This window comes from Sycon ciliatum, chromosome 11, assembly GCF_964019385.1.
Source record: "Sycon ciliatum chromosome 11, ocSycCili1.1, whole genome shotgun sequence".
NCBI lineage: Eukaryota > Metazoa > Porifera > Calcarea > Leucosolenida > Sycettidae > Sycon > Sycon ciliatum.
The window spans coordinates 22569313-22595164 of NC_088653.1; the positions used below are offsets into that span (position 1 = coordinate 22569313).

Below are 25852 nucleotides of genomic sequence, written 5' to 3' on the forward strand. Positions count from 1 at the left end.
AGCTCGAGCAGCGCCAGCAAGCAGTCGATCTTCCAATAGCGAAGACAGGGATGGGTCATGCCTTTTTCTCAAGCTCCAGAGTCTCTTGGCAGGGCGTTCCATATCTTCGCAGAAGCAAGGTCGGATGAAAGTTGTCATGGATAAAGTGTTCCGAGCACAACACTGGGAACGATATCGCAGCACTGCGGCCCTCTTCTCGCCAGATAGCCAGGATTCCAGAGTGTGGAATGCCAGCATCACCAGGGAACGCATGGAAAAACAAGTGGGTTCCTTAGACTAACGTCAGGGATGACGGTTGCTGCAAACAAGAACCCAACAGTGGTCCTTGGAAAGCGTTTCGGAACTTCTTCCTTCAGAACTAAAAAAAATTCAAAATGAAAAAAGGCTGCGGAGTACATACATGAACATCGCGTCGGGACCGTGAAAACACAGCCTGTCACAGGAAACTTGATCCCGTCCTGCAGCAAACCACGCATGCTGGTTGCATGCCAAGTGTGCAGCGCGTGCACAGCATGCCCCGTCTCGACCCCTCTCGCTTATTGTGCAAAGGGTCTATTATTTGGCAAGCGCCATGCACACGTTCAGTGTGCCATACGAGGGTGGCTGTTGGCACGTCTGTTCGACCCTGTCTATTGCATTGGATCCGGTGCGCAAGCTCTGTGTATGCGTGTGTGTGGATTTTACAAGTCAGCCTCGCACCCCAAAACGAGCGGAATGGCGCGCTGCTGGAGAACAGAGTCCGCACAGGTGAGAAGTGGCTGTGACTGCTAGAGACTGCACTGTCTACAGTGCAGAACGGACTCGGTGTAGACAAGCCCTGGCCTGCGTGTAGGTTAGATTGAACTGTGCGCCAGCGTCTACATAGTGCGAAAACCACACCAGTTCAGAGAGCAACCGCTGAACTTTCTTCTACACACAAAACTGAGGCACCAGTCGTTTTTTGTGCTAGCAGAGAAAGCCGTTTTCATCTTTTGAATTTTTAGCGTGGACAAGAGAGTTTTCTTTGCTGTTTGTTTCCGAGAAGTCAGTAGTAACGGTGTCCCCGGTTTATCGGCAGGGAAGCGTGCTTCCCCTGGCGTCGTGGGGCACATGCAGCACGCCGGAGTAACGACGAGTCTCGCCGAGAAGAACAGGCGATGCAGAAGCAGTGAGCGGGCCGGGAAAACGGTACGTGAAGTCACAAACAATTTCCAGAATACTATGTTTTGTACTTGTTTGTATGTGTAGGGGCTACGCGCAAGGATATGCGAGCAGTCCAACATTTTATTATATTACTGAAAGTGTCATGGTCGTAGTAGTAGAACTTCGGCCAGTGTAGGCTTTGCTGCGTCACATGTAAGAAAGACATTTTGGCCGGTGTTTGCTAGTACAAGTAATGTGGTAGATATCACTTTCGAAAGCGCTCCCACTTGTACTATCACGGACTGCTGGCATTGCTTACATGAACCCAGCGCTGGCCCAGGCTTAGTGGTGGGGCTTTGTAGGACCACACTTCTGCAGTTGTGATCTTGTAAACGTAATGGGCCTGGTCAATGCGTATGGTAGGGGGGGGGGGTGCATTGTGGAGGAGCGCTGCCATTCTGCTGGACTGTGCAGTGAAATATGACTAGCTCTGCACTATTCATCATGGTGGATTCCCATGACTTACCACTCCAGTAGCTTGGCAGGCACTATTCATGATTGCAGGTTGTGCCTGTCAGCCATAAACATTGGCAATTTCTGAATTTCCCATGAGAGCGAATTTCATATACCGCCCATGTCCCACCCACACGCAATGCTGCTCAATGAAATCAGATTGCGTGAGTCAAGTTTGCGCCCTGGACCATCAAATATCCCAGTGTTTTCAGGTTTCAGGCTGCCCAGTACCCGCGTACTTGGCTCATGCTATCGGACTTCATTGACCAGGAGTATACATTGGCACGGCTTGCCATTATGTTGACTGTTGCTTGCTTGACTAAAAAAACACATACTTCAACATATTTCATGGCAAAGCAGACATTTGCAAAGCTTTGCAGCTGTTGCGCACACAGCTGGTAGCAAGCCTTGCGGAACACACCAGGGATAAGTGCTGTGGCATAAGTGGTATGGTATTCTGCATTTTACTTCATCAAGCGAACAGGCAATGAATGTGCAACTCCTGACCCGTCCCGGTGTGGAAGTCCGCTTGGCAGAATTCCTTCAGTGCGTCATGTTTGGTACAGTGCGATGATTCATGCCCATGAATTCTTCTAAAATTTGCAGTCACACCGGGATGCATCCTCAGGGTAGACTGCCTAAACTGCGATTTAATGTGATCCCCAGCAGGAAGTAAAATAAAGCGCGCAATCCTCAAATAACTAAAAGACAAAACTGTTTTTTTCCGATGCCAATGCCCGCTACGGTGACTCTTCATCGCCTTGTGCTTTCGCCAGTGCAGTGCATCCAGTCTACTAAAAACTACTTCCTCCGCGTCATCAAAATTGTCGCTTCGCAAATTGCAATATTTGTGACTCGGCTTATCTTAGTCAGACTGTCGGAATCGCTGTCTTCCATGTGCAAACACTGTTGTGACCCTTCCTGCGCAATGTCTACATGTCACTGAAGCAGTGGTGGCCTCGGACTTTGTCGGAGCTCTCTTCCGCACCAAGCAAATTCATCGAGCTCCGCACTATTCCGCCCCAGAGCGCATTTCGTTTCTGGAGTTCGTGACGTCCCACATCGTTCGCGTGGGCATTTATCAAGACTGCAAGCTCGGGTATAAGAATCCTAGTATCTCTCCTGAATACGAAATGCTGAAGTTGACGATGGCAAGAACAAAGTGGTCTCAAATTCCTAAAATGCGCTACTGGTGGCGCATTGTTCTGCTGAAGTAGCAGGTCTGGAAACAACAACAAAATCAGCGAAGAGCTTGCCAAGGAAAGAAGGTGCGGAACTGCTTACCCTATCCGGCTGCCAGGTCATTATAGTACACTTGACCAAATGCTAGCTTGCCTTCATTGCCTGCCACCTGGAGGCATGGATTGCTTGAAAACGAAGTTTCTTGACCTGAATTTGAACGCGGGTCTTGCTCAGCGTATTGTTGAGAGCTGAAGGGTTTGCGTCAAACTCTGGTGAAGACATCGACCTTAGCTGCAAGTGCAGCGAAGCGGGTGTGGGGGGGGGGCACAAACTAAAGCTTGGTCCGTCGACAATACTCTGCCTCAATGCGCAAACACCCAAGCACCTCTCTGTCAACAAGAAGAGTGACCTTTTGTCGAAGTGTGGCCACGAGAATTATCTGATTTCTTGCTGATCACTTACTCATTCTTTCCCACCTTCTTGAGCTGTTCTCAATCAGAGTGAGACATGTTGGGAGATGGTATGCGTGGAGTTTTGTAAAGGCCATTGCTTCACGTTTGAAGCTCGCGAGATTGAATTCTTCATCCTTTCACTGCTTAGGGCCTTGTTGGAAGCCGTGTGCTTTAAGACACCAGGTGTTGGGGTCACATGTGCCGGGACCAGTGTTGGCAACATCAAGGTGATTGTTCGTTGACAACGAGGGGAGTACGCCTTTCTCAATTCCCACCTCCACATCCTCCACAATAGTCTGGTTGGCTTTGCCAGATGACGGAACATAAGCCAGGTCTATGCCTAAGGAGATCCAGTGCCTCACCTGACACACAATTGCCTAAGTCAAGGACACATTGTGAGCGACTCTGTGCCTTGAGATTTTTGTGATTATCAGGCACATGGTGACTGGAGGGGTTCGCAAACGTTGCGCACCATAGACGCTGTACTTTACGAAAGAGCAGCCGTCGGGTGTCAAGGCGCTCGCATGGCAAAAGTTCGATGCACAAGTTGTGCAAGAATATTAAAACAGATAAGGCGAGTTGCCTGCAAACAAATTATGTATAATGAAGCTGTGTGAGGAGTCCTTCAGGATTTTGAAACTATGTGTGGTACTAACTATTCACCGCCGACTAAAGACCGGATAATAGATTAAAAAAATTGAATCTTCTGCTAACACATTTAATTATTCTGCCTGCATTTTCTTAATCTTATATTCTGTATGCCTCTTACTTTAGCCGGTTATGGAAGGCGGAACATGCAGGAGTATTTGCAGCACTGCTTCCAAACTGCGCCTAAAGCAAGTCATGATTCTGCTTCTCCTCATCAATGTTGTTAAGCCAACAAGAGTGTCAGCATGGACTCACTCCTGGACTACGACACAGTCGTACACCAAACATCAAACACCAAACAGTTCAGAAAGCAGCACGCGGGCCAGTACACCAACCACTTCTTCAGCCAGCCCACCAACCAGCCCACCAACCAGCCCACCAGGTCAGTGACTGCTCCAAAGCCGGGTCAGCCAGTTCAGGGACCCGGTTTGGGGGAGGGGGATACTTGGAACCGTTTGGAAAAAGAATACCGACAAGTGACCCGTTTGGGAGTCATGTCGGGTACTGTTTTAACCCCTTTGAAGGCGGACGACGTGTATACACGCGCCTGAACCCCATGCTGGTTCTCTGATGACGTGTATACACTCGCTTCGGTCTGCGTCGTGTATCGTGGTGAATAGACCAGTGTACAAACTTCCGTTACTCTGTGAAAGGGCACCCGATCTCCAAGAAAGATACACTGTTGGAAGGGTATTGAGCTCAGCTTTCCAGAACTATTCAGTTCTTTGCGATAGGATAGATATTGACAGAGCGGCGACAAAAAGAACACTGAAATCACGACATGGAGCGATCGCGAATGTTTTTGTTTGTGACTTCGCAGTTTTTGGAGCATGCCAGGGGATTTCCCTTTTGCCCAGCACATACGTTACAGAATTCGAAAGAAGCACTTGGAGCTCAGCTTTGCAGAGCAGTTTGAATCGTGAAAATCGGTTGAATTTGAGCAAGGATCCAAAAATGAATGTGTGACTGAGTTGTTGTTTTGTTCCAAGGCATGGTGGGCCAGTTTGGAGAGGTCGTGGAAGTAGCCCTGGTGGGGCTATGGAGCTAAGAACTTCCAACATGGATTTGCTTGGCCCTAATCTTTCCAACAAGCCCAGGATGATGAAATTCCATCCAGGGGAACTGAAATGAGAGAAAATTTCGTCTGGAGCAGTGCGCCCAAACTCCAACAGGAAAGTCAGTGCTCTGGAGTGCCAGATTACTGGAGAAAATAGGCCAGCATGCAAAGGGTTATTTAAGGGTTGAAATGGCTGACCCAAATTCTTATCGACTAGATTCAATTCTATTGACCGACTATCGACTGGTTATCGACTGACATTGCCCTCATACATAAACACAAATACAGCACATTTACGCACACATGCATGCACATGCAACCCAATGGCACCTGGACTGTACCCGGTGTAACACCTTGTCTAAGGCTGCGGTCACACCGAAACCAGCCCCTTTGGGCTTGTTATCACTGGCACTCAGCTGGCTTTCGTGTTCCCTGCCGACCGGTCACACCAGATCTTGAGTGGAAAGCTTGATTGGCTTGTTTTTCTTGTCTGTCAAATTTTGAATATCTCGAAACATGCCAACGTTCGCAAGAAATTGGAAAGAATACCAGTGGGGATCTACATCTGTACGTGTTGTAGCGTTCAGTTTTGATAAAAAAGAAAAGGAAGCCCGGATCCTGAATTGTGATGTCGTGCTCTTTATATTTTTTCGGTGTGCATGTGCATGGACGCAATGATTCGGGGTGGTGTTTCTTGATGTGGAGCGTTCTGCTCCGCCGGTTGCTGTTCTTTAACTCCGTCTCAATCCACTCTTTTCTTCATACCTGGGAGGGGGGGGGGGGGGGGGAGAGTAGTACCCGGCTCAAGTTCTTCATGTATTCAGTCCTGAGTTTGGTGCCTTGTCTTGGCCTGGAACCACAGCTCAAAAATCCATGCTGTAGAGGCAAAGTTCAGGAATCCAAGGTCTTCAGAGAAAATTAAAATCAGACTGAACTGTTGGATAGACAGACACGCGGTCAAAACCAAAGACAAATGTCATGAACTTGAAGCGACGTTTCTACCTCTAGCTTCTGGGATGAACTATTCTCCTTAACGCGTCCGCACCACACAACCAAAGGGCAACTTGTTTGGTTTATAGAGAGTATAGTTATTATAGTTCCTTCTCTGAGGAGACAACGAAACAATTGACACCAGAACAAGACGAGAAAAGGGAATATATTGTGAAGACGTGAGGAAAAGTGCGGCGGTGGACACGAAATTGGTGCCCTTGCGTAATACAACCAGTACTGAACGGGAAGGATGACCAAGACGGCAGACGATGTAACGGAGACAAGATGGCAACCGGACGAATACAACAGACAAGATGAGAAAATGCGTACACACCGGGGGACAAGACGAGCAAGAGTGCATACGGAGGGGTCAGGAGACAGTGCAGCGGCATGTACCACGGGTCAGCAGCATGTACGACAAAGAGACACAAACGCAGAAGCAAGTACGACAAAGAGACACAAACGCAGAAGCAAGTACGACAAAGAGACACAAACGCAGAAGCAAGTACGACAAAGAGACACGAACGCAGAAGCAAGTACGACAAAGAGCTACGTGTGCAGCCACATGTACAGCGAAGAGCTACGTGTGCAGCCACATGTACAACACAAAGGCAAAGGCATAGCACGGAAACATAAAAGAACATCGATATCACTGTCAGTTCCTCATGTCCACTACATGGTGTGTTCCAAGCTTGCAAGTACACTCAAATTATAGTTTTGAATTTCGGATTGCAGCTGCTTGTACAAGCTGTGGCTGAAACAAGCGGAAAAAACCCGGCTGAGGGCTAGTCACGTGCGGGACATTTTTCAGCCATTTTCATGGTAATAGTGGCGCGAACAAGCGCTTTTTCCGGCTGAATGGCTGAATCGTGCTCGGTGTGACTGCGGCCTAAGAGAGACAAGTTCTGCTGTATTGTTCCAGTACATTTGAGGCTGCTTTCATTGATGTGTTGCAGGAATATACAAATACGACACTTAATATTTTATGTGGAATTGAAACCCCATCTGTAGCTGAGATCATTATTATATTTACAGTCCACTCGAAGATGACAACAAAATGAGGTTGCCAACTGACAAACGCTCCCTATTCAGTTTCTACTCACCCCAATAAGCAAATTTCTCGGCAAATCCACGGGATGCGTGAATAACTTTGTGAAGACAATTGAAGGAAAGTTAGCCCTTTATGTACGGTGTGTATGTGAATCGATCCGTAAAACCTTCGTAACTCCATCATTTCTTGTTCAAATTCAACAATCGAAGGGTCTATGACGTGGTATGTGGGACTGGTAGTGGAAACTCCAAACTTTCCAATGCAACAATCGCTGAAGACCTACGATGTCCGAATCCAGTGATATCGCGAGTCATATTCTTATCTCGGCAAATTCAAATTTTCGATCGATCTCTTCGCCATTTTGGGAAAATCCCTTTTCGTGTGCTCTTTGACCAACTGAGCACATGATAATGACGTAGTTGGCTGACGTTTGAATTGCCTCGAAAAGATTTGAGCGTTCTGCGATAGAGGAGAGGGGAATGGCGTTGACGGGGACATTTGCTCGCATGTCGGGCTTGGAGACAACTTTGCTGTGTTGCAGCGCCTGATTTGTGGCAGCTAGTTAATGGAGCCAAACGAAATTCAGTACTCCGTGGCGACTATTCGCAGCTGCATAAGTTGGTGAGATACGGAGACAGCCCTGAATGAACTAAACCTTACTTGATACAAGATATTTTGTGAATAAAATTGCTGCAAGTATACATGCACACTTGCAGTGCGCATGAAATTTGTCACAGTACACATGTATAATGCATGTACGTGTATCTACGAGCTACTTTGCCTAGGAGAGCAAGACATGCTTGTGGATGTATCTGGCTTGGCCCAGCATGCAATATCTAGGTAGAGAGCGATAAAGGTACGTCTGTGGCTTATTTTTGAGTGCTCCTCGTACATGTTTGATCGTGATAGAAATTTTCAGACCAAAGTCAGCGCGATGATGGCCGTACAGTTTTCTTGTGGATTTTTTAGTGGTTTCATCTCGTATCTATGTCAGTATCGTGATGGTGAAGTGGAGAGGGTGATTTTCTTCCTCTAGGCTTCGTTCGGCCGACTTTGCTTCGTCCTCGTTGAAAAGTGATCCTGAAAAAAAGGTCGATTCGCAAAATTATGTTGATTTTCAATGTACGTGATGACATGCGATTGCTGGCTATGGTCTTGTAGGTTCTTCCCAGCCATGTAAAACGTCAGTTGCTCGGCTTCTTTCCGTCTGACAAGTCTGGGTACAACACCAGACTAGCACATGACAGCGATTGAGTTTTCAAGTTCATAACAGCAAGTGCACGCAACAATGTTACTATAATATCAACTTGAGTAATCTGTGGTTCCCTGAAGACCTATAAGTATGCTAAATTATTCTCAACCACTCCATCAGAGCCAACTGTAACTCCGTTCCATTTTGCCTTTTTTTTGCTGACCATTTTTTGTCGACCTTCACCCGTCATTTCCGGCGTTCTTTTTACCATCTTGGAAGGCGCCCAGAGCTCCAAAATTTTGCCCATAGATCACTCATTCAGTGGACAGTTCAAAGCCATCAAAAACTCAGTTTCGCCAATTATCACCTAACCCTGGTTTTTGCTGCCCATGCCTCCTATAATTATGTGCATGAGAGCCACCGAGTGCCCCTATGCAAGACTTGCTCCCGCTCTTGAGTAGAAACTGCTGAGAAACCCACTGAGAACAAAAAATTAAAAAAAGCAGAAAAAGCAAAAAAAAATTAAGAAACAACCCAAAAAGAGAACCAGACTGGAACACAAGCCGTGCATCCTTCTTCTAGCAAACTGGCCTGTGCCACAGACAAGTGAAGCCATACCTGGGACTGTGCTGCCTATGGCTGAGTCTGATGACTCTTCAATTCTTTTTCGGGACACTCGCCACAGCAGTCAAGCCACGTGGACCCCGCAGAACGTTCATATTCGTGGGCAATTTAAAGGTGGACGCCACAGAAGCTTGCCTGAATAGGTTCATCCTGAAGCGATCAACATCTCTAGGAAAGCCTGCCCCTGTGCACTCCGTGGGAATGGTGGTAACAGACAACAATGCTGAACGCAACACCCTATCAGCCAAGGTCTCGGTCAACACTAAGGATGCACACAACCTCTGGCCTGAGAGGGCATATAGTCGTGCATGGGGACTCTCCAAGAATGATGGCAACAAAACCAAAGATTCTGGCACAGCTCCAAACTCGGGCGCTGACGCGGAAAACGAAGTACAGTCTAACGAAGCTGCGGCAACCCAGGATGGAAACAGTGGCAGTGTCCCACCACCGCCAGACACAAGCAGCCATGTCGACTTACCTGCCAGCCCTCCACCTGCAGGGAAGGGCGGTCTTGTACCCCCCCCTCCCCCTCCCCCCCCCCCCTATCGGAACTAGACGACGGTTGTAAACTGAGAGCTTACCAAGGCCCTGAATGATGCCTGTCAACCTGCGGCCGCAGGACAGAGCCAAGGCCTGACCCACAGCCAGGCCAGATTGTCCTATCTGGTATCATATTATCCTTTCACCTATTCACGGCATAGTCCTTCCCCTGTCTGTCGCCATGTATAGATGATACGTTACCTCGCACTACCACATGCTACGCACAATACCATGCTCTGCTGGCCATGGCCTCCCTGACTCTTCACTATATGAGGCATCGGCAGCAAGAACCGGGGTCCTGGCGATTTTTCAAAATGCCAATATTTGCGAAAAACCAAACCGATGTCGTTTTTTAGTCACCGCGATCAAAGCGGAAAGACTTCTTGCGATATCACTTTGAAAGTGCTTTCCTCTTGGTGGCTTCGCTATAATTTTGTTGTCATTGCAGTTGTAGTTTATCCGCCAAGCACTTAGGACGTCCAGGTAGGCGTTTTCAGCCACCATGGAGGCGTTTGCACTCTGGGTAGCGTCTGCAAATCATGCGCTGAAAAGAGATTGGAACAAATATTTTCTTGGCGGAACGATCCCGTCACAAATTCTTGATGGAGCACGAGCGACTAGAATATTTGGCAGCTGGATCTCCAGAGATACTCCGCTGCCTGTGATAGTCCCCCGCAAGAAGAATCAGGTGAAAGTGAAGAGGTTTCGCTCAGATGACAAGCCATCAGCGGAGGCAGCGCAGACGACGAGTTTGAGAGCTCCGTGACACGAAGTGGCGACGCGCACAGCAGCGCTGAGAGTGATGAACGAGATTCAGTTCTCCGTGGCGACTATTCGCAGCTGGATAAGTTGGTGAGATACGGAGACAGCCCTGAATGAACTAAACCTTACTTGATACAAGATATTTTGTGAATAAAATTGTTGCAAGTATACATGCACGCTTGCAGTGCGCATGAAATTTGTCACAGTATTATACATGTATCTACGAGCTGCTGTGCGTAGGAGAGCAAGACATGCTTGGTGGATGTATCTGGCTTGGCCCAGCATGCATGTCTAGTCTTGTACTAAGTTGCAGATTCTTCCCAGCCATGTAAAACGTCAGTTGCTTGGCTTCTTTCTGTCTGACAAGTCTGCATACAACACCAGACCTGCACATGACAGGGATTGGAGTTTTCAAGTAACATTGCAGCAAGTGCAGGCAACAATGTTACTATAATATCAACTAGAGTACGCTGTGCTTCCCTGAAGACCTATAAGTATGCTAAATTATTCTCAGCCACTCCATTAGAGCTAGCTGTAACTGCGTTCCATTTTGCCTCTTTTGCTGACCATTTTTGTTGACCGTCACCCATCATTTCGGGCTTTCTTTTTACCATCTTGGAAGGTGCCCAGAGCTCCAAAATTTGGCCCATAGATCACTCATTTAGTGGATAGTTCAAAGCCATCAAAAACTCATTTTCGCCAAATATCACCTAACCCTGGTTTTTGCTGCCCATGCCTCATATCACTATAGGACAACAGAATTTGGGATCGCCTCCTGGCTAACACTCTGGATCGCCAAGTCGCCAAGTAGCTGCAGCAGATTGAGCCCGTAAAATTCACCCTCACGAACGCAATTCTCAGGGTCAGGCAGGCCGAGAAAATTTCCGGGGATATTGAAGCGCAAGCCGCCCGGCCGCAGGTCAATGCTGCATCCGGCTTTGGAGGGAAGCAGCAAGATGCAAGGAGTCGCCGCCGGCGCAACGGCATTCTATCGAAGCCTGCAGCAACGCCGTCCACGCAGGGGAAGAATGGCACGGCAGCTTCAACATGTCCGTGGTGTGGCCACTCTGGTTCGCACAAGAGCAACCGTTCTGCGTGTCCTGTGTTTGGTCACAAGTGTAACTTGTTGTGGTCCCATTCGCTTACCCATAAATGGATGACACAATCTATATAATTATCGTTCTATGCACTCTGTACTCTCATGAGTCTATCGATGTACCCGATCCGTTCCTGGATCAGTTACCTATGCATTCCCGTACTGTGTACATATACGCATCATGACAGTTTATCTTTATCTTTCCTTCTTCTTGTAAATAAACCTCAGTCATTGTCTGGAGCTGTTGAGTGGAGTCTTGTGTTTGACGTTGGCACAAACCCAAACGTTACATGGTGTCAGAAGTTTGATAGCAGAAATGTCTTCTGCAAAGTTCCCACTCCCCGGCGCTTTCGACTTCTCAGCGCCAGAAGCATGGCCAACCTGGAAAGCCAGGTTCGAAAGATTTCGCTCCTTGACCAAACTGGACGAGTCAGACCAGCCACGCCAGGTGGATACGCTTGTTTATTTCATGGGTCCCGAGGCCGACCCGATTTTCGAGTCTTTGAACCTGTCGGCGGAGGACAAGAAGAAAATTGCCCCTGTCCTTTCAGCATTCGACAAGTATTTTCGCCCTGGCGTGAACGTGATCCACCAGAGGACTCTTTTCGAGCACTGCGTGCAGTCCCCAGGGGAAATTGTCGAAACGTATGTCCGCCGACTACGAGCCGCCGCCAAGTACTGCGCATTTGATAAACCTGATGAGAGAATCCGAGACCGACTAGTAGCTCACATGACGAACAGAGAAGTTTCAAAAAAGCTACAGCTCGAGGATCACACCTCACTGGACTTGGAAACAGCCGTGAGTCTTGCTCGGAAAACGGAATCCTTGAATGCTGAAGTCGCCCAGCAATCTTCCTTGGACGAGCACCTCGGCAAGCAAGCTGCTGCTGCAGCTATAACTAGTCGCGCTCGAGGCCATGGACAGCGCTCCTCGCCTGCATCCAGCAAGTCGTCTAGTAAGAAATCGTACCAATCGTCAAGTGGAAACTTTCGCAAGTGCTTGTGGTGTGGTTCTTCAAAGGACCACAAGGCAAACCGCGATGAATGCCCAGCGAAGTCAAAGACGTGCTTGACTTGCCAGAAGACAGGCCACTTCACGTCAGTTTGTCGTAGCAGTTGCAATGGTTCTGGACGCGCTGCACATGCTGCGTCGACGACAGGACATGACGAAGACCCAGCACGCTTTCTGGGAGCAGCCTCGACTCAAAGTAACAGTGCTGACGCACCCTAGACTGTGCAGCTCCGTGTGTGTCACGCGGACGTCAATTTCAAGATCGACACAGGCGCAGACCTGAATATCTTGACCCGTGACTGTTTCCACACACTGCCAGAACGACCAGCACTCAGTCCCACCAAGTCTCATGTCACCGGAGCAGATGGCAAGAAGCTTGACATTAATGGCGAATTCAGTACTGAGCCTACCCTGCATGGTGTCTCCTACTCCATCACACTCCTGGTCATTGCCACTGGTGGTGTCAACCTGCTAAGCTGCCAAACCTCGCAGAGAATGGGTCTAGTCCAGCGAGGCCACATTGGTGTGTCAACTGCTAGCCCTGCCCTTGGTTGCATGCTCGGCGACCCAGTGAAGATTGAGCTTTGCCCCGATGCAAAGCCATACAACTGCGTCAACGCACGTAGGGTGCCCATCCATATCCGCCTCAAGGTTCATCGTGAGCTGGAACGGACGGAAACTGCGGGGGTGATAACGAAGGTGGAACAGCCGACAGACTGGTGTGCGCCGATGGTCCCGGTTTTGAAGCCGAATGGCAATGTCCGAGTGTGTGTCGATCTGAAAAAGCTCAACGCGAGTGTCAAACGGGAGCATTTTCCGTTGCCTACTGTGGACGACACGCTGGCAAAGCTTAATGGGTCAACCATTTTCTCCGCACTCGACACCGCATCTGGTTTCTGGCAAATTCCCCTGTCAGAAGAAGCCTCCATGTTCACCACGTTCATCACCCCGCTCGGCCGGTTCAAGTTCGAGCGCCTGCCGTTCGGAATCACCAGTGCTCCGGAAATTTTCCAGCGCCGTCTCCAGCAGCTCCTCGGTGACATCCCGAATGTGGCCGTATTCATTGACGACATCATTGTGTACGCTGCGACGATGAGTGAACACAATGCTGCCCTCGAAGCCGTCAAGCAGCGGCTCATAGACGCCGGTCTAACACTCAATCCGGACAAGTGTCGCTTCCGCCGCACGTCACTGAAGTACCTGGGCCACCAGATCAGTGACAAGAGTGTCAACCCAGACCCAGCTAAGCTCGAAGCCATAGAGAAGCTCACAGTGCCTAGCGATGTCGACGAACTCCGTCGTGCACTAGGGTTGATCGCCTATCTGTCTATGTTCCTGTCCGAGCTGTCTACCGTTGCTGCGCCGTTACGCGACCTGCTCTGCAATGACACTGCATGGCAGTGGACTGCTGCGCACACCGAAGCCTTCAGCCGCCTGAAGCAACTCGCCGCAGACGCACCATGCCTCTGCTACTATGACGTGGAAGCACCCACTTTGCTGACTGCTGACGCCAGCAGCTACGGTCTAGGTGCTGCTCTTCTCCAGTTCCAGAATGGTGAATGGAAGCCGGTAGCATATGCCTCGCGCACACTATCAGCCGCTGAGAAACGCTACGCCCAGATAGAGAAAAAGCTCCTAGCCACTGTCTGGGGTTGCGAACACTTCCACCAATATCTGTACGGTGGACCGCGTTTCACTGTTCACACCGACCACAAGCTGTTGGTCCCGTTAATCAACAGTCGTGATCTGGACCGTGTGCCACTCCGGTGCCAACGCCTGTTGATACGTCTGATGCGCTATGACGCGCAGGCCGAGTACGTTCCTGGCAAGAACATGGTAGTAGCTGACACTCTGCCCAGAGCCCCCTTGCCTACAGCACCCGTCAAGGAATCGGAGCTTCACGGGACTCCGAAGCGACAATAGCGGCAGTCCTCGCCTCTCTCTGCAGCCCAGAGAAGGAGCACGCGCTCGTAGAAGCAACCACCAATGATGTCACGCTACAGAAAGTACAGCACTACACACTCCACGGCTGGCCAGCTTGAGTCCCCGCTGACTTGGAACCGTATCGCAACGAGCGCGCTTCACTGTCTACTCATGGTGGTCTCCTCTACCATGGATTCCGCATCGTGATTCCAGTAGCAGAACGCGCTAGCACCCTAGCCAAGCTACACGATGGTCATCAAGGCATCACTAAGTGTCAAGCCCGCGCAAAGTCGTCTGCATGGTGGCCAGGTATCTCGATGGCAGTTGCTGAGTATGTCCGGAATTGCACCATCTGCTCCAAGCATCGCTACCAACCACCGGAGCCTCTTCAACCAACTACTTGTACTTGTGGGACCAATATGCAGCAAATGTTTTATACCACTTGCTTGACAATAGTCAAAGTCGCAATTAACATGACATTGTACTGTTTGTCTTTTATAATACTAACCTGGACACTGCCTGGTGCCGTGAAAGTGTCGATTTCCCTTCTTCTTCTTGCAACACGTAGCACTGCTGTCCCAAGGTTATGAATACACTGCGACCGACACCCAATGTTGCCTTGAGCTCCGGTGTAGAACTCCAATGGTCAGCGAAGAACTGGATTAGGCCGGCCTTATTCGCTCCACTTGCCATGAACCGCTTCCACTGAGTAGGAATAGCCTGGTCTGGACGTTGTACTGCCACTCGCAGGGGCTCAGTTGAGGCCGTTCGCTTTGAGCGTTCGCACGACTTAATCGACGCAGTGTGGTATTGATCTGCTACGAAGTCAACTCGTGCTGGAGGTGTAGCTGGAAGGTAGGAGACTAGCTGCTTGAAGACTGGTTCGCTGAGCTGTCCGAATGTCGGTGGCGCAGATGTGTAGCTCTGCAGTAATGCCATCACGTCGACCATAACGGCAGGACCACGCGGAACTGACTCCAGTGGGGCAACTTTCTTCTCAAGAGCAAGCAGCAGCTTACTCTTTGGAGTCTTCACAAGGGATCCGTCTGCGTTGGCCAGGGCCCATGGGACTGGTCCAAGCTCATGCTGGAAGAGTTCCTTCAAGTCGAATGACCTTGATTGAGCCATAACTAGTAGCTGGCCGAATAAGCTCCTATCTGCCACGATCGCTGTTGTCTTGGAAGACTTCTTTGCTGTAGATTTGGTTTCCGAGAACGTCTTCAGGTTCAGCCGTGATATCGGTGTGAAGAAATCAACTGCCTGTAGGAAGAAACAAGTCACGCACGCACACACACACACAAATGGGTTGACAACTTAGAACGTAGTGCATGGATTACGGAGTACAGAACGGAATTACAACATCCCCTACAGCGTCACTTTTGATTTCAATGTGTTTGGTAACAAAGTATGTCACCAAAACATGCATCCTATCATATATCCACACGTCAAAACTTTTAACATGGTGTGCTGCAAAATCATAACCGTCTTACCTGACTCTCCAAGCGGTCTGCCACGAACTTGCTCATTGCCCTCTTTCCCTGCGTGTGACTGGATAGGAGATCGGAGGTTGCTTGAGCAGAACAGACTGTCCCACTGGAGAGGCTGATCAAATCTTCACCAAGGAACGGATGGCTGAACTCTGCCAACCGCTTTGCGAGCTTCCCATAGTCGCTTTGATCCCGTTTCATTCTGCTGTCTGTGTTGTCCTTGTGTGGACGTGCTGTGCCATCATAGTCCTCCGCTTTGACCAGGTCGTTACATGCACTTGCAACAGCCGCTCGCTTGTGAGCTGTGAGCACCCAGCGGTGAACAGTTCCTTGAGGGACAATTATGCAGAAAAGGGAAGGAGAAATACATCATCATGTACATGTAATCCACAACTGTTCAGGATCACATTAGAGTCGAATCATTTCCTATTCGTGATGCAGGTGGGCAGCACTGTGTTTGCATAGTGTACATTGGTTGCTTACTGTTTGATCTTGCATGTGGGATCATCAGGAAGTATCTCCCCATCAGTGTACATGTATGTTCTATTGGATAATTTGAAGCTTGTTCAGTTGTTACGAATTTTTGCCCTTACCTGGGTTGCGGCTGAAGCCAATGAGTCCTCCATGTGACTTGCTTTGCCGGTTGATGGTCTGTTCAATGCACTGTTCAACAGCCACCTTCGAGAAGCTGTTCGTAGACCTTGCAACAGAGAAGCACCCTCCTGATAGGGCTTTGTGGGCAGGAGGGTTGGTAGCAGGCAGTTGACGCATTTGTTGCCAATACAGCGACAGGTACCTGTGAAGCACAATGTAATGAGAACTCAATTTAGGAGAACTGAATGATTCGTATTTGAAGCAAAATGTTTTAATTGCGTCGGTCACACAGCTGATAACTTAATGAAGGGCCCAAGCATCTCACCTGGAGTAGTTCTGTCGATCGTATGCAAAGAACCATGGCAACATGTTCTCTATGCATGCCAGATGTAGCGACCAGTTCCCTGTCCGCGTAGCTCGGATGAATTGCAGCAGCAGGCCAACCTTGTCGAGGTACGTTAGCCAAAACTGGGCCATGGGTGATGCTGGGCTGGTGCGTTGCAGCTGAACATGCTTTCGGTACCCTTGCTCAAGTTTCTGGTAGCTGGATGAACTGGTTACTGACTCAGCACCATCAAATATACCAGATGTGCGCAATGCTGGCAACGTCAGGCGAAATTACTGGTCAGTCGGCGTCACGCATTTTTCACAAAAATTTGCGTTTCACCTGCTGGGAGAGTATGCGTGTACTCGAGTCTCATCCTGAGCACGTTTTTTTCTTTCTTTTTTCAGCTCCAGTATAGCTGTATTTTTCATTGCAAAGCCGTCCTAGCTCGATTGTTGTGTTCGTTGTTCAAACGAAGTGGACATTCAATCATGAAGGCAGAGGACATAGGAGCCTGATTGGAGTTTCTCGTGGCATAGGACGGCCACACAGAGACACTTTGGGATGTTCTGAATATAAAATACCGTACGCACGATGCTGAGATCAATGTGTGCGATATCAAATTGTTTGTGATCTACCACATCGAGCAGAACGGGATCCAAACACAAGCTTACCGACGGTTAGGCTGCCGACCTGACTGGACAAATGATCCTTGGCTTCACCAGACGCCAGAAGTCAGACACCATGTCCTTTGCCGCGACGTCCATCTCCAAAAAGAACTCCATCTTCGTCGTGAAAAGGCTTGAAATACTCAATATTCAACCAAGATTCGCGGTCTCACGCTTTCTCAGATCCAATCATTTTTTGTTGTAGCAGTTGCAGGGTAGATCCCCGCCACTACTTCAACAGAAGATGGCTCCAAAGCATGCCTGGAACAAGCCATATCGAGGTTGCAAGCCACCCCTCTCAGCACTTTTTTTGAAGAAATTCGAAATTTCAATGGTGGAAGATATACTATGAAGAGAATTTCAAAAAGTATGTTTCGCGGAGCGATCGCTCAACCTACGTCATTCAAACTTTGCAGGATGGTTCAGACGTACATGCTAGGCATGGAACCACAGAAGATGATATCATAGCTGACACACAGAGTCACACACACAGCAGATTCGTGGGCACAGATACTAAATTAGTGGACGTCGTCATCTTCTTCCCGCTGATCTCAAATGTACTATGACGTGCTATTTCGGCTGACGAGTTCCTTCAAGATCGCTTGACACAGTGTCTCCTCCACCTTCAATACATAAACACACACGCACATGTACATAGGTCAGAAAATTAGAACACAAAGTGCTACATGCAGACCACTGGAGTGAGAACAACAGGCACCATTTCTCAAACTACTTCACTTCGTCTAGTGTGCAAAGATGGAATGCAATAAAGAAAGTTTGCAGCACAACTCCTATGTTTCTGTCCCCTCACCTTCAATGCTGTCCTCGTACAGCTTCCAGTTCACTCCCAGCAGACACTCAAAGGCAAGCATTATGGAGGCGAACACCGCGGTTGTAATGCTTGCCGGCCATCACCTGCTTGCACGCATTGCTGCCAACTACGCCTGACTCGACGAGGAGGTCTTCCAAGCCAGCACTGCCAAACCTCTTCCCAAGAACAGCAAGGAAGGCACACGACGTATGGAATGCACCCATGCGGAGGACTACATCCTTCAGCTCAGCATTTTTCCAGCAAACTTCCACAGCTTTGTCATAAACTGCTTGGTCGGCGGTGATGATACAATGTGGCTGATTCAGCTTCTTCGATGTGCGGAGGGACCGTACAACAAGCTCATAAGCTGTGCTCATGGCTGTAGGCGATGCTGGGATGATCGGCAGGTAACCGACTGTTGTTGGTGTCCCTGGCGCGGTTGACTGGTTCATTTCAGCATTGAAGCCGGACCATGCGGGTACCTGTTGTGACTCGTCATCAGGTCTACCAAACTTCGGTGATACCGTCTGGTCTGCGCGCAACAAGAACCAAATCAGGTCAATCGATGCCACAGTGAGAAATGGGTCGATCGAGCCTTGTGCATCAGGAACTGCATGGGCCATTGGAGGAGGTCTTGGTCTCGCACCGCAGTTGTATTCTAGGCTCGGAACTGCAGGTGGGGCAACACTTCGCGGCCGGCGTTGGTTACCTGGCTCGGCACGGCTCGTACTTTCTGGTGGACACGGATCGTCGTGGAAGGGCAGCGAGTGCTGGAGCACAATGCCGTTGGTGCAGTGTGTCGTCCCTTGGCCACTCAGAAACGACTAGCACTAGAAGAAATAGAATAGAATATAAAACAAGGACAAAGGAAGCGGACTACGGATGAAGCTACAATGAGGTAAGAGGCATGACTCACTGATGACAGATGTCCCCACAACAAATACATAATCGTAATGTTTGTCTACACACGCATTGTATCGTCACACTACACACATTGTCATATTGTCACAGGTAGCAGGGAAACTGGGCGATAGTTTGTAGGTGAGGTTGGGTCGCCACCCTTAAACAGAGGCGTGACATGTGAGGATTTGAAGGTGGAAGAAAGTTGGCCTGTTCTGAGCAAATAGTTGATAATTTTGGTGAGATTGGGTGCAAATATTGAGGAGAACTTGTGTAGAAGTAGGCCAGGCACACCATCACTGCCAGTCGCCTTGCTTGGGTCCACAGAACTCAAGCAGGACTCGACGGCAGAAACTGCGACTGGCTGGAAGGCAGAGAAACCACATTGTTGGGTTGGTCCCAAGGGAGCTTGAAGAGTGGTGGGACGCGCTGGGTCATGTACGACACTACCAAATGTTTCACTGAGATCCTGTAGGGATGCCTGTGGGACCTGGGCTTTCTTTTGATGGCCAGTTCCAACATTCAACACTCTCCACAGTTTGCGCTGGTCAGTCGTTCGGCATTGTTCAGTGAAGAACTGGTTGCGCAGCTTCCTGTCGAGTCGACGGGCCATGGCCTGAGCTTCTCTATGCTGATCACGCAATTGTACATTCGCTTGATCTCTCATGAGGAGCCGATGTAAATGATTGCATTATTTTACGAACTGCACCCACAAGCTCATCAGTCAGCCAGGGGCACGGGCGGTGTGTGCGTTTACGCTGGGGTACCAATGGTGCATATTGGTCTAGTGTGGACATGATAGAAGAAGTGAAAGAATGAACCATATCATGGATATTGCTGTGGGCATCAAAGTCTTGCTGCTGTTTCCTCTGGAGGTCGATACTGAAACTGACCCAGTTTACTCGATGCAGACGTCTGGTGGATTTTACTGACGATGACACGTGCTGGTGTGTGTGAATGCTCAGCTGGGCCAGCACAGCAAAGTGATCACTTATGTCTAAGTGTATTGCTTCACAGGTACCATCCAATGGGGAGGTTGAGAGGAACAAATCTAGCATCGTGGATGATGTTGCCGTGACTCGTGTTGGAGATGAAACATAATTGCAGAGATTGTAGTGGGAAAGTATGTTGTACAAAGGGGATGCAGATGGAGAAGTTGGATTGCCAAAATCAGCATTGAAGTCGCCAAGTAGCACAGTGGACTGCTGACATCCCTGAACAGCTTGCTCAATGTTCTGATCCAGTGCGGTCCAGTAGGCAGCAGAACTGTTTGGCGGCCGATAACAACAGCCGAGGAGCATTCCATGTCGACCCGGGGCTAGAATCTCCAGCCACAGCATCTCTAGCTCACACCCTAAATCGGCCCGTTTTCGAACAGCCAGTGATTCGTGACAGTACACAGCAACTCCGCCACCTCGCTGATCATGTCTGTCTCTTCTGTATAGCTTGAAGTGCGGGATGGACAACTCCTGATCGAACACGTCCAGAGTCAACCATGTCTCGGTCATTGCGAGAACGGAATGCCTCGTGTTGAGATGAACGTTTGAACTTCTGCTACCTTCTGCTGAACACTACACACATTCAGAAATCCCACACTGAGTGACTGGGTCGAGGAGGTAGGTGGTGCTGTGGGTGTTACATTATAGATATAGTTCTGCATTTTTTTCTTCTTTTCAAGTCACGATTAGACTCTCACAAGCGGACTAAATCGTCAGCCTGGAGCTAGATTTGTTGGTTTCCGGGAATCCTTCTTTTTCATCCCAGTTGCCAACTCTGGTGAGGACTCAGTGCTGGCATTCCTGCCTCGACGTTCAGACGTGAACCAAGTGTGGATCGCTCCGGTGTTAATGTTTGATGCCACTTCTGATAGGAGTCGCTCTGTCCGCTCTAGATCTCGCTCTACAATGTCTACTTCGACGTCTGCGAGGGAGTTCTGGGGTGTGCTGTCATGCTTGACAGCAATCCCTGCGCGGACGACATGTCTGGTTCAGCATCTGTCAGATTTTCCAACGCTGAAGTAACCTTAGTAGTCCCCGCATCAACTTTCGTAGTTTTCAAATTCAAATCCGTTTCAAACACTTCAGCGCTGACTGCGGGTTCTCCAACATTTGACCCCACAGGAGTTGCACTCGTACTACATCCAATATGGGCTGGTGCTAGGCCTGCTGCTGGAGCGTGCCGAGTCTGGCGACTCGTTTTGAACTCCGGTCTGTACAGTAAGTTCACCAGGTTGCACTCCGACAGTTGCAGTTGCGCTTGTTATGGTGTGCGCGGTTCGCTTGGCATATGTCGTTCCTGTGGCGAGTTTGCAATCTGCAGCGATGTGTCCTGGTTGGGAGCATTTACGACAGGTTGCAGGCTGGCCTTCGTAGTGTACACGAAACAAGTTGTTCATAGATTTTTTCACGTACGACGGAATCTGCATGTTGGGGCGAAGAGAGAATGTGGCGACGCGGATACCAGTGCTAGTGGCAATGGCGAGCCCTGACTTTGTCTTGACAAATCCATGGCGAAGAGGCTCAACGGCCGATCCAAAGACACCCAGGCTTTCGATAATAACGTCGTCCTGGACCCAGATGGGCACATCGTGGATTTGGATTTCCACGGAATCAGGCACCAGTTGAGTGACGCGCACTTCCACTGACATGAGATGGAAACCGTTTCGGCAAAGTCGTGTCAGAGTGTCTCGGGAATGAAACGTGACCTTGCAGCTCAAGTTACTGGTCAGCTGCACGGATATCAGGTGGGGTAGCCATGTTCAATCCGGGCCTCAGCAACTTCGAGGGTTTCCGTGTGCAGTGGAACGTGGAAAGTCCCCGTGTTCCTCTTTAGAACTTTCGGAGAGACCGAATTCCAACTGCGATTTTCACCGGACGTGGGCATTTTGGAACGCTCTAACTATCCAATACCTAATTTTAAACTATCCAGTTCCTACCCTTCTCCAGACCGGCCTGCTGCCGGCTGGCTCCTACAAAACCTGCGAAAAAATACGGAGCTCGAAAAAAGCTGTAGCACATGCAGCAGTATCGAATTGCAACGAAAGTAATTTTCGCTGTTCAGGTCTTTTTCCATCAAATGTTGACGTATGTCCGTACATCTTTCACTAGACAAGGCCGTTATGGCCAAATCTGTACTACAGCCAATTTTGGTTGTGAGCAAACTCTCTAGTAAACCCTTGTTAGTGATTGCTTGGAGTGAAGGTGGAGAATGAGAGTAGTGATCAGGAGGCGTTTGATGTTGAAAAGAGGAAGTCTGCAGTGTACAAGCATTTGGTGTCCAGTCCGGAATGTCGTAAAGTGTTTGATGGTTCCTGGTTTAGTGTTATTCGTTGCGCACGTTTCTTCAAGCAATTACAGGTGTTAGAAGCTGTGTATATTCGTACTCATGACCCTGTGCTATGTAAACAGAAAGAAAACGTTGTATCACTCACACTCTTCAAGTAGTACGCACGCACCATTACATTCATTCACGCAGTATCACATTCATCTGCCACTACCTTTCTCACATACACTATATTCACACATTGCAAAGGTGCAAACTTCGCTTTTTGCACTTGCTGGCTGCTGCATTTCTACCTGAAACCATACTGGCTACATGTTTATAAGTGTGTGTTTTAGTTATTACATTTTTATGTGACGGTGTTCCACTGATAAAAATCACAAGAAAACGTTATGGAACTTAACTTTCTTTATTTTTTGCTCTTGTTATGAGTGCGCAATTGATCTTGTGTATTGCCATTTTACGACTATTGTCTCCTCGTCGATTGTTTAAATATCTTAAACTGTCAAATCCTGTATAATTGTAGGATTTTTTGAAATTTTTAAAATAATCATGACCATGCTTCCACCCGGGATAAGTTGTGTGCCTAAATGGTATTGTAAGGTGTTAGGGCAGTATCAGTAGGTTCTCTTCGGAAGTTCTCAAGAGTGCCAGTATTATCACTTGACTTATAGGGCCGTTTTAGAGAGGATATGTCATTTCTTTGTCGGATCCTATATACCGGTACAGGTGGAATCCTGATAATTTGAATATGGCTTAAATCAAACATATGTACTGGTCAGTTTAGTTTGCATGAGCAGGCTGTGCTTGTCAGTTCAGTATCCGTGAAGTCTGTGTCTTAGATCCATAGCGCAACTCTGCGTGACCATGGGAGCATTTTGACATACACATTGTGTTGTGGGTTCATGTTTGGATAATTAGAATGTCCGGATAATTAGAAGTTTTTTGCTGGCATTTGGAGGTTCGAATTATCAGGATTCCACCGAGATAGTATTTGAGTGTTCTGCATTATACAGAGTGTTGTAATGGATGCAGATGATGATAAAATGCTTAGTATGCTGAATAAGTACATATATACCATGAATAGATGTCTGTGATTGATTGGGGAGCACTGCCACAGGTTGGCATATCTAGTGCTTTGAACTGTACTACAGCAGTAGCTTCACCCCGAAAATTGGCCGATCGGCTTGAAATTTGGATTATCCCTATGGAAGTTTAACAACCACACAAGCCGACCTGTTTGGGAGCTATTACGCGTTGTATTATCAGGGCATAGGCAACAATTGCCGCATGCAGTATGCAATACTATGGACCAATGCCGTAGTATCGCAGGCAACAATTGCCGCATGCAGTATGCAATACTATGGACCAATGCCGTAGTATCGCAAGCACCAATGTGCGTTAGACTGGCCAATGCCAGGGCTAATGGGGGCAACAATTGCCCGGCATGTCAATACACGCATACGGTAGGGATGCACTTGTGAGCACATGTAGGCGCACTTGGCTCAATGCCGGCCTGACCCACGATCCCTACCGTTCTCCCAAAATACATCATGACCCAAACAGGAATTATCGGCATTACTATAGTTATAGTAGCGTTCCTATAGTGTTACTCCACCACTATGCTCTCTATCTCTTCCAGCTAGCACTCCAGCACACTCGCACATGCACTGAGCCACAACTAGTCAACAAGGAATCAAGAGTTGAAATATTGAAATAGTGGTAAAGTTGGGAGAAAAGCAAAACTGTTCTTTTTCCACGAGATCCAAGATTCATCAAGAAAAAAGGACATGCACAAAATGGCGACCATATCGTCCATTGACGCGTAATCATGGTAATCACAAACTAGTGCAGCGACCAAAGAAAAGACACAAGTGAAGAAGAAGAAACAGCGCTGCAGCAAGAAGATCGGATCGCTGCAGTCGCTAAAATGCACTAGCCTACTGACTGTAGTTCCACGTGAGCATGCAGTCACGTGGTCATAAACAGAGTGCGTACACACTCACGTCATACCGATACGTCATACATGACAAAAAGAAAAGAAAGGAAAGTCACGCGCGAGTCAAACAAATCAAAGAGCGCGAGACTACGTACTGCAAATACTACGAAGAATTTGTTTGAGAACAAATGCACACGACGAGGAATTTGTTGAGAACAATTGGACAAGAATATATATCTCTTCGAAACTAGAATGGAGTCCGTGATGAGAATTCCAACGAGCCTGGACGCAGCTACAAAGTAAGAATACAATCAAATAACTAATATCGTCAGAACTAGTGTAACAATAAAAGCAGTCGATTTACCACAGTGTTATCTCTATATTTACACCAGTCCCCCAGGTAACACAGTGTCAATCGATGTAACGACTCGGGCGTTGGATATGACGACGGTTACGCAGACTACGATCGGCGACAGCCAACGGCTCAACATCGAGATCACACTGCACGGGCAACGCAGGCACAGATCCAGACTCACACGACAACACAGATTCAGCAGCAGGTTTAATCAACTGAATGTTAACAGTCTTTTGTTGATCAAAGCCATCCACAGAACGACACACACGCACGGAACCAGGACCAAGGATCTCGGTGACCTTCCACCCAGCTTCGAACGGTGGCAAGCGCTTCTGCGAACGAGCGGGGTGACGGAGCAACACAGCATCACCGACAGCATATGGATTGGAAGCGCTGCCCTCAACAAAATCATGAGACGACAACTCAGCTTCGACAAAGTCACGAATACGAGCGGACCGACCAGCAAGGCTGTCCACCCAATCACTAAGGCTAGAACCAACAGCAGACTCGTCAACAATTAACTGACGTGGAAGCCATCCACACATAGCTTCCATTGGGGACACACCAATCGCGGCATGGAGTCGCGTACGGTAGTAGTGCAACAGCACAGGCAACTCAGACTTCCAATCACTCGAGGAGTCGAGCATCTTGCGAATGAGGGTCAACAAAGTGCGATTAAATCGCTCAGCAGAACCCTGAGACTGGGGATGCCTAACTGCACCAGTACGCACCTTCGTGCCAAACACACGAAACAATGACTCGACAATGCCATTCACAAATTCAGTACCATTGTCCATACGAACAACTTCTGGGGAGCCCCACTTCAAACAAACATCGGTCACAGCTTCAGCAACTGACTGACCATCATGCGCACGTAGGGGAACAACCTCGACCCATTTAGTAAACACATCAACAATCACAAGAACACAATGAAAACGCCCACTGCGGTCAGAACCAAGTTCAAGAGTATCAATAACAATCTCCTGCCAAGGCTTACCGGGCAAATCTGGGCGAGCGGGATCAGCCGTCGGACCACTCTTACTACTGGCTGAAACACAAGCTTGACACCGCCGGACAAACTCAAGGCACAACGACGACATACAAGGGAAATAGCACTTAGAACGAAGCAGATCATACATCATTCGCCAATTACCATGGCCAGAATTCACATGAACAGAAGAGACGACAGCATGTTGCAAAGACGTAGGAATCACTGGCACAGACACCAAACCATCAATAGGCAACTTGATACTACGCACTAACATACCATCATCAACAAGCAATTGATCACGCACCTTTATGAACTCAGGAATGGAGACCAACTCACCAC

General features: G+C 48.5%; 1 long non-coding RNA gene across 1 annotated transcript in view; it reads left to right on the forward strand.

Moving 5' to 3' along the window:
- The first annotated feature begins 1003 nt into the window (after positions 1-1003).
- LOC135826961 (uncharacterized) overlaps positions 1004-25852 on the forward strand; it is a 37798-nt gene continuing 12949 nt past the window's right edge. Inside the window, exons 1-2 of the long non-coding RNA XR_010555343.1 lie at positions 1004-1167; positions 4044-4299. This is a non-coding gene — a long non-coding RNA (uncharacterized LOC135826961). The remainder of the gene's footprint in view (positions 1168-4043; positions 4300-25852) is intronic.